This window comes from Diabrotica virgifera, chromosome 2 (assembly GCF_917563875.1).
Source record: "Diabrotica virgifera virgifera chromosome 2, PGI_DIABVI_V3a".
NCBI classification, from domain to species: Eukaryota; Metazoa; Arthropoda; class Insecta; order Coleoptera; family Chrysomelidae; genus Diabrotica; species Diabrotica virgifera.
The window spans coordinates 115,886,374-115,894,556 of record NC_065444.1 but is presented as its reverse complement, the minus strand read 5'-3'; the positions used below and the strand labels follow the sequence as shown (position 1 = coordinate 115,894,556).

Below are 8,183 nucleotides of genomic sequence, written 5' to 3'. Positions count from 1 at the left end.
CACTTCAGGATAAACTAGTACGGCCTAGTCTAAACCATTTTAGCCGAGTAGAGAGTATTTAGCGAACATGTTACATGCGGGGAATTCCCAAATCACGTCCTTTATAATTAAAGGATGGTACTAAAAGTGAGAAATTTGACCTAGGCTGTCTGTCCCTCGGTCCGTCCGACCGCGAATATAACTGCTCCGTCACTATATCAGGTAGAATGACAAATAAGGTGTCAAATGAAAGCTTATAATACAAGGATGGTACTAAAAGTGAGAAATTTGACCTAGGTAGTCTGTCTGTCGGTCCATCCGACCGCGAATATAACTGCTCCGTCACCATACCAGGTATAATGACAAATGAGGTGTCAAATGAAAGCTTTTAATCCAAGGATGGTACTAAAGGTGAGAAATTTGAGCTAGGCTGTCCGTCTGTCAGTCCGTCCGACCGCGAATATAATTTCTCCGTTACTATACCAGGTAGAATGACAAATGATGTGTCAAATGAAAGCTTATAATCCAAGGCTGGTAATAAAGGTGAGAAATTTGTTTTAGGACTTCCGGTTTTAACAATGCGACCGTAAGTACTGTGTCACCGGAACAATACAAGTGATATATTATTTGACGCGACTTCCGGTAATATTTACTTCCAATTTCATGACTGTCTATCCGTCACCATTTGACACTTCATTTTTCATTATATCTGGTACATTGACAGAGGAATTATATTCGCGGTCGGCCGGAGAGAGGGACAGACAGCCTAGCTCAAATTTCTCACCTTTAGTACCAGCCTTGAATTATAAGCTTTCATTTGACACTTCATTTGTTATTCTACCTGGTATAGTGACGGAGCAGTTATATTCGCGGTCAGACGGACCGACGGACAGACAGCCTAGTTCAAATTCCTAACTTGTAGTACCATCCTTGGGTTATAAGCTTTCATTTGACACCTCATTTGTCATTCTACCTGCAATAGTGACGGAGCAGTTATATTCGCGGTCGGACGGACCGACGGACAGACAGCCTAGCTCAAATTTCTCACTTTTAGTACCATCCTTGGATTATAAGCTTTCATTTAACACTTCATTTGTCATTCTACCTGGTACAGTGACGGAGCAGTTATATATTCGCAGTCGGACGGACCGACGGACAGAAAGCCTAGGTCTTTCTCACTTTTAGTACCATCCTTGGATTATAAAGGACGTGATTTGGGAATTCCCCGCATGTAAACGTCCTTATATATTCGCTAAATTACTTTCGACTCTGCTAAATTGGTTTAGACTAGGCCGTACTAGTTTATCCTGAAGTGTGAGTCTTCATTATATCAGGATAAACTAGTTTGGCCTGAAGTGTGCATCTTTATTTCAGGATAAACTAGTTTGGCCTGAAGTGTATTTATTTATATCAGGATAAACTAGTTTGTCCTGAAATCGGGTTTGGCCGGTAACATATATACATATTCGTGGCGCTAACCTTTTATCCTGACAACATAAGTTTAATGATTTAGGTATGTGCTATTTCAATACGCCTCTTGGTTTCTTTATTTTCTACATTTAATGTTACACTTATTCCCAAGATATCTTGATGATTCGACTGTTATCATAAATTGTATAACACCATACAGACAAACACTTTAAACATTGGACGTATCCGAGACCTCTTGGGCGATTAGTTCTATTCAGAATCTTATCTGTGAATTACACAGCACGCTACTCTTTTTAGACCAATTTAGACACATGTGTCCACCTTCTTTTTCTTCTTCATGAACCATGTCCTCTCACAACGTTGGTTACCATCATAGCTATCCTAATTTTATTCACTGCCACCCTAAATAGCATGCTGGTTATGAAGGGTGGCAGTTCCATACTATAACACCATACCAATCTCGCAAGTTCTTCAACCATGAGGTTCTTCTTCGTCCTGGACCGCGTTTGCCTGCTATTTTTCCTTGCATAATATTTTGTAGTAACCTATATTTGGGACCTCTCTTTATATGTCCGAAGTACTCCAGCTTTCTCTGCTTGATGCTTTTTATGATGTCAGTAGTCTTGCTGAGACGTTCTAGTATTGTGGAGTTTCGAATCTTCTCCACCCAGAAAACTTTTAAAATACTTCTATAGCACCACATTTCGAAAGCCACAAGGCGATATAGATCGATTTTATTCACAGTTCAGGATTCGACACCATAAAGTAAGACCGAGAACACGTAGCAGCGAAGTAGCCGGATCCTCAATGCCAATTTTAGGTCTCTGTTACATAACACCTTGGACATCCTTCTAAAAGCGGCTCTAGCCTGCTCTATCCTAGATCTAATTTCGCCGTGACTTTCTGGGTTACACTTTAGTTGCTTTTCAAGGTAAAAGATTTTATCAACCTGCTCAAGTTTGGTCGTATTTACATATGTAGACGGTTTTATATGCTGCTGTTTACTTATTTCGAGTATTTTGGTTTTCCGTATGTTCAGATCAAGACCTGCCTCCCTACAACTCTCAACGACACTATCAAGTAGTGTTTGCAGATCTTCTTGACTAAAAGCTAGGAGTATCGTCCGAATATCGCAAGTTATTGAAGAGTTCACCGTTCACAAGTATTCCTTCTTGTTTTTCAGAAAGAGATTTTTTGAAAATTCTTTTGGAGTAAACGTTGAAAAGCAGTGGTGACAAGAGGCATCCCAGCCGTACTACTCTTTTAATATTAAGAGCCTGTGATTCGACACCATCTACTAAAACTGATGTTTGGTTCCAATATAAATTTGCAATTATTCGAACATTTCTGCCGTCCAAGCCTATGTCTTTTAGAGCTTCGATCAATATAGAGTGCCTAACACGATCAAATGCCTTTTGGAAGTCAATAAAATAACAGTATATGTCTTTAGATATATCTCGACATCTTTAAGCAAGTACTTTCATTGCAAACCACCATGTGTCCACCGATATGGCTTAAAAGACCGCACACCAAACGTATGTTGATGTTCGAATAAATCAGGCTTTGCATATTATATCAGACCCAATCCGTTGTCAGGGAGAATAGAAAAACTAACGACGATTCTGTGTTCTACTTTTACGTTGGTATTACTGGGATATATAGATTTAGAAAGACTGGCTTGTTAGCCTATTCCACTGCGATCTCTTCAGATCTATTGTGGTTCTATAGTCCAAGATTAAATTCTCTAGACTGGCCAAACCTTCCATGTAGCTATTTGTTGGTGCATTTTCTTCTCCTAATGCAAAGAACCGTGCATTTGCCAGACTTTCACACTAACATATAATGTGCTGTGCTGTATCTTCTTCCAGGTGACAGAATCTGCACAGGTCATCATCTGACAATACCACGAGTTTCATTTGCCTATTCAACATGTGCCCTGTTAGCAGACCTACTATGGTTTTGACTGTTTTCCTGTCTTTGCTTATTGGGTCTGTCGTAAATTTTGGCGGATGTTCTGTAATGAACTATGTTTCGCCTATCTTTACCTGAGGAATTCCTCCTCTATTCCAAAGATTTGTGAGCTACCTACTTTCTTGTAGCCGTTCTGGTTACTGCCTTTGCAACACCGCAGAAGGGTTCCCGTCCAATAAATCGGATTGATCAGCCTAGTTTGGCCATTTTATCTGCTTTTTCATTTCCTTTATGACCCCCGTGCCCCGGTACCCCGGCTACCGTAACATTGCTACGTTCTCCTAGTTTATTTAGGGGACATACACACAATCCCATACTAGCTTAGAATTGACCCCTACAGAATTTAGTGCCTTAAGCACTGCCTGATTATAATGTAAAGATAACAATTAAACAGAACATATTTCCTGCCTTTCTATTTATTTTAAGCAGTAATGGATTACCGTTATTTCTCCCTTTATATACGGTGAGATCCTTATGCCTCCTCTACACATCGGCAGACGCGTCTTCGGATAACATCTGCCGACGGCACGTCACGTCGTCATCAGCCGCATCTGCAACACATCCGATTCTTGTCGGTTTTCAGTGCACAGGTCAAAGGATTTCAGTGCCACAGACTGAACGATCTATAGATGTGTGGTCAGCTTGTGATGATACATCCGCAGACGCGTCTGCCGATGTGTAGAGGATGCATTAGTATTATTATTATTATTATTATTATTATTATACATAAGCAAGGGCAGAGGGACAAGTCCCTATTATGCCCAAAAACAAAGAAATTACATAACTAACCTACTAGTAGATACAATATAAAACAAAAAAAAAGATGTAATTTTTGTTTACATAAAAAAAAATAAAATAGTTCAGCTATAATAAGAAACGGTCAAGTCTGTTTTTAAACGTGTTAGTAGAGGTGGCCGTGACAATGTTATCACTAAGGTTATTCCAACTCTCGAACACTCTATTTGGTAGGAAGTTCTACCTTGATCTCGTAGAAAAGTTCTCTTTTTTAAGTTTGAACTGGTGACCTCTGAGGCGTTCATCTTGGTTTATAGTAAACATTTCGTCGAGATTTCCGAAACTGAATTTTAATATTTTAAAAGTGGTTATTAAGTCTCCACGTTGTCAACGAAGTTCGAAGGAAGTTAGATTGGCCATACTAAGTCTCTCTGCATAGGAGGGTCTTCTCAGTCCCAATGGAATTCGAGTCGCTTTTCTTTGGACGTTTTCCAACAATGTTTTGTCTCGAACCAAATCAGGATGCCACGTTGGACCAGCGTATTCCAGAATCGGTCTTACGTAAATAGTGTAAAGTTTACAGAATGACTGCATTGAAATTCTCGCAAAACACCTCCGAATAAGATATAGTCTGGAGTTCGCACGTTTACAAATAGAAGTAATATGGTCGGACCACGTTAGACTGCTATTTACGATAACACCAAGGTTGTTATACGAGAACACTGAATCTAATGGTCGCCCGTTAACAAAATACGGCACAAGTGGGTTATTTTTACCAATTCTAAGCACTACACATTTTTCTGCGTTTAAGGGTAGTAACCATTGGGAGCACCAAGTAAAGATAGAGTCCAAGTCCCTTTGGAGGGTTAACTGGTTTGTCATAGGATTGGCATATATTTTTGTGTCATCAGCATAGAACGATACTTTACTGGAAACATAATAGCGAACATCGCTGGTATAAACCGTAAAAAGGAGAGGTCCGAGGACACAACCCTGAGGCACTCCACTTTCCACTAACCTGTCCTGTGAGAAAGATTCGCCAACTCTAACTTTGTAATGTCGATCTGTCAGGAAATCATCTATCCAACGAAGTAAAGTACCGCGAACTCCGAAATGTTCTAGCTTATGTAGAAGTCTGCGCTTAGGGACACGGTCAAAGGCTTTACAGAAGTCTAGCTAAACAACGTCGACCGGCTGCGAACTGTTAAGGGATAGCGTCCAGTCGTTAACACAATGTAGGAGATTGGTTAGAGTAGAGCGGCCAGACACAAATCTATGTTGTTGTGTTGGAATGACATGTTCCTGGAGAAGGAATTTAGTCATCTCCTCGGAAATAATGGCTTCCATGACCTTACCAACTACTGACAGCAAGCTAATCGGACGATAATTTTTGGGATCGAGTTTGTTGCCTTTTTTAAAAATCGGATGCTAATTTCCAACTAGGGGGTAAGGAATTCTGGGTAAAAGAAGTCTGCATAATTAACGTTAAAGTTATATAGACCTATCGGGAAATGTATCCCTTGACTTGTCCCTACTATGCAGGCTCCCACCTCTTCCGATATTTTTAAGCCATCAGTATACCAAGTAGCAGCAGCTTGTATGGGTACACCTTCCTTCCAGTCTTCCCTGCTCCCGGAATTACTGGGAGAGACATAAGTGACAGCGAATGTTTGGTTAGGAGATCCTTTGCGGCAGATTTCTTTTATTATACACGATCATTTTTATCATACACGATCATTTTTATCATACTCATGGATTATTTACCTTCACTTAATCTGCTAATAAGTTTTACATGTCTACAGGGACCGCAGGCGTTCGGATACAATTAGCGGTTCTTTGTAAAGACAATGAAGTCGAGTTTACTACGTAACAAGACATTTACTCAACACACACACATACTACACATTACACTATTTGATTGTGAAAACGACAGTACCATGCCATTGGCCATTAGTTAAAATTAACTAACAACTACTGTTGAATTATATTTTCACAAATGAAAAAGAAACTGTAGCATTTATTGCTACCCCGTAAGTGTTTTATTTGATGCGCCTATGTATCTTTATAACTCCCTAACGCTTCGACGTGTCGGCGCAGGCCGAACGACCAACGGGACGGAGAGATAAGCGAAACTCGTAATAGTAAAATCAGTTGGTTAAAGAACATCCGCTCTGATACGTGAGCTGCTGCTATTTGTAGACGAACTCTGGGAAAATAATGGACTGAAATTAAATATATTACATACCACCAGTAAACTAAACATCAGGAAACTCAACAGACAATCTCCAAAGTAAAAAAAAAACAAGAATTCAAGAAATTATAACATAAATTATACCACGTGGTCACGTATCAGAGATCCCAGGGTAAGCGAAATCAAATTATTTATCCTTCTGTTCTGATATATGTACATATACATATTGCTACCGTTTCATCGTAACCCAACATTTAATCATGTTTTTATGTCCTGTTAGGAGAGTGCTTTGATATTTTTTTTATTATTAGTGCGTATAAGGTGTGGCATTCATATTGGTTTTTTTTGGGTTTTTATGAATCCATTTGAAAAACTGGTAAGTGTGTAGACCATTCTATAAACGCGCAGCTGCGAAAATGTCAGAAAGTGACATTGCTCAGATTGACAAATTTGACGGGACATAACCTAATGTTTACTTGTTTGGGACAGCAATGCTTTGTTTGGGTCCGGGGAAATGGATGTAATTGCATTATAGAGAGTGGCTAGAGGTCTTAAATGTGTATTTTTAGGTTCGTTTTACATTCTACATCATATTTCCATTCCACCCATAATATGGATACTTAGCTGGATTTTTTTATGGTTAAATATACCTTATATAACTAATTTGGATACTTAGTTGGATTTTTTTTATGGATAAATAAATGGATAAACATACTTTATATAACTAATAGTAGGACATCATAAACCATTACCGACCCGTTTCACCAAATACATCCACAGAACCTCTCAACTTCAGACCGCTCCACACAGATGTTATAGTGCCCAGAGATTTCCCAAATCTAGTGGACCTTCCTATGAATATACCCAGGAGTTGCAAAAGATAAGAGTTTTTTTTCTTTATTTCAATTCATACCTATAAATATTTTGGTTTTTACTCTACAGTAATAAATTTGTGTAAACTGTTTATATGCATATAACAGGTACCTATACTACACTATATACATAGGTTTTTGAAGTAGGATTTTAAATAAAGTTAGGTAATGGTAAATAATAAATAAATATTCAAATAAAATAAATTAATTGATAAGGGAAATGGGAATTACGACATATATAAAGATTGTCGATAGGTTTTAAATAATATTTCTGGATAATTCTTTAACCAAACTCATTTTGTTAGTTTTATATAGCTTCCAGCATCTATGTTTACTTAGGTATAGTACTTAGACATAGATCTGGTATTTCGATTGTTTCGGACACTTAATAGTTCGATTGGTGAGTACGTCACCCTTTAAGTCTCTGCTAGATAAGGTATTAAACTTTTTTTGTGTAACCATTAGTTGTTCTAGTATTAATTATACCTTATCTAGTCTAGGATCAATTAATATTAGTATACTAACCATAGTATAGGATTTTGCTACGCTTACGGACACTGACCTGGTTTTCGTTATTGATATTTTTATATTGCGCAATAGCGGTGGTAATTTACTTGGCGTAACCCTTTGGGTTCTGGATTGTTATTTTTCTCAACTCCACCACTATTGTTTATCTCACATGTTTTATAAGTATCATGGATACATTGTAAGTTGTGAAATATTATAAATATATTTGTTCTTAGTAAGGTTGATTTTTATTTCAGTCTCGTATCACCAGTTGATAATATAGCAGAACAAGGTAAATAGTGAATATTTTTTTTTTGTATTTCAGGTCATTGTATCACTGTCATTTATTTATTGGTCGTTTATTCTGTTTTTCTTTATTTCAAAAAATCTCGAACTTTTCAAATCCTCGGTTCAGAAATCTGAGCTGTTCGTTCGAGTTGGCGCCCTTTTTCTTCTTCTTTCCTTGTCGTATCTTCATATTATTCTGTCTCCAGCGG

The 8,183-nt window shown here is 38.1% G+C and overlaps 1 long non-coding RNA gene across 1 annotated transcript; it reads left to right on the top strand.

Moving 5' to 3' along the window:
- The first annotated feature begins 6,118 nt into the window (after window positions 1–6,118).
- Window positions 6,119–7,925, top strand: LOC126879589 (uncharacterized). The gene is made up of 2 exons (XR_007696138.1): window positions 6,119–6,479; window positions 6,877–7,925. It is a non-coding gene; the product is annotated as an uncharacterized LOC126879589 (long non-coding RNA).
- The last annotated feature ends 258 nt before the right edge of the window (window positions 7,926–8,183 follow it).